Source organism: Montipora foliosa, chromosome 6, assembly GCF_036669935.1.
Source record: "Montipora foliosa isolate CH-2021 chromosome 6, ASM3666993v2, whole genome shotgun sequence".
Taxonomy (NCBI): Eukaryota; Metazoa; Cnidaria; class Anthozoa; order Scleractinia; family Acroporidae; genus Montipora; species Montipora foliosa.
Genome location: NC_090874.1, coordinates 18,785,743 through 18,787,835, shown reverse-complemented (window position 1 = coordinate 18,787,835; position 2,093 = coordinate 18,785,743).

Sequence of the window (2,093 nt, the reverse complement as noted above, 5' to 3'; positions counted from 1 at the left end):
ACTCATTATATTCCAGTACTTTCGCGGTAATTGGCATCTCCGCTGGCATAAGATCTCTTTGAATGAAAGAGGCTGTCAGCTTTCCTATTTCATCGTCAAATTCACAAGCAAGCTGCACGCCCAACCCATCAGGATGATAGCTTATCATCATCCTGCTTTCTCTCAAGGGATAAATAAATGCAAGCAAGGTGATGGATTTTTCAGCATCCACAAGGCCACCACTTAGGTTTGGAATCACGATGAAGGAATCAGAAATGTCCTTTAGTTGTAATGATCCTTGAGGGTGTCCCTCGGGTCCGGGTCCCGGATAGACATCTGAAACGATGGCCATTTCCTCTTGGGAAAAATATTCCAAGTGCTGACAATCGGCATTTAAAGGGAACATGGCAAGAGGTTTGGCAAAGCCTATGAAATAGAAGAGCTTTAAGATAACTATAACCCTTTAAATTTATTGTTTAAATTAGAACTCATTAATTGGATTGGCCAATTAATAAAGCTAACATAAATGCACCGCAGAATTGCAGAATTCTGTGCAGATCATATCTGCCGAGCCAGACTGAATCCAATTTAGATTCAGATCGTGGCCTTTAGGGGGTGTTCCAAAATCCCATTACTTGGAATCATAATCCTTGGTCTTGGCAGTTGTGTGTAATAAACTTGCAAAAAACAACAAACAAACAACCGCTGCACAGAACTTTCAGTTGGTGTGTACTGGGTTGGGTTATATTGGGCATCCCTCTAGTTTGGTTAAGCCCAAGGCCTATTATATCTTACCGTCCTGGTATGGGTCCATCGGTGGTACAGGGAGTCCAAGCCACTCTGGGATTATAAGATTCCTTTGTGTCTGTCAATGCGTGATTTGAGCCCATTTTACAAGGGAATCGTATTGCAACGATGTCATGGCTAGAGGCATTATTCTTTCAGCTCAGCTTCGTGAAACACCCTTCCTTTGAGTTCCTCATTAATTTTGTCGTGATAGACAATGAGTGCTGCAATCTCGTTCATTTTCTTTTTAATCTCTGCGAACGCACAACTGAGATCTTTAGGCATCCGTTTGTTCTAAATGCAGAGGAATTAAAGTACGTAGCAATTTCTTAAAATACCAATAGCAAAACTTCAAACTGAGATTTGATTGGAAGGCTTCATCAGTCCATATGAAAGAAGCTTACAATAATATTTTCTTTTACAAAAAGAATAATCAGTTAAATTAAAGAAACCACTTACAAATGACAACTGGGCGAGCATTTATTGCCTCATTATTGATATGCATGCCCAATATGTTAATTTTTTCCCTAAAAGAAGGCGCTATGCGTATGTGTGAATTAATTAAAGACATTAACTGATTTTTATGATAGCCTTTGAAAGAATTTAGACACCCATGCTCCTTTTTGTAGGCCACACTAATTTTATCACCAGCAAGGGCCCTTGATAATCTAACCATTTGCAGCTTTAATTACGTAGAAACCCGGCAGGGGACTCCCATATAAAATGGGGAAGGATGCTCGTCGGAAATTTTAAATTAAACCCATAACCGAGACCAATCTGGACGTGGCCCAGGGTTTTTTTTTTTACCCCTAAAAGAGACCATTTTAAAACATGAATATATAAAAAATACAGTGCCTTTTAATGATGGCAACACATTATCATCTAATACTTTCACCTACGTGAAGAAATATAAAAGTGCAAAAATACACTTTTAAATTTCTTCGCGCGCAACTTTAAAAGAGACCTTCACGGCCATATATTATTGCGTTTTGCCCAGAGCACCCTAAGTGAGACCAAAATCCGAAATTTATACCCTTAAGCGAGACGACGAGCATCCCTCCCCTTTTTATAAGGGAATCATCCCCCCCCCCCCCCTCTCCCCTTGCGTAGAATTTTGATTGACATCAAGTCATGGACGTAGATCATACCCAGGATGTAGACCTTTCATGTATCCTGACATGTAACTTAATAACACTAGCTTTTGTGACTGGTCTATCACAGCATTTATCGGTAGAGGCCAACGGTGTCATTTAAAATCCAACAGAGTCAACGAGAGAAGCATGCAAAACTGGTTCACTCTCACATTAACCGTGGTCACACTGCAGACT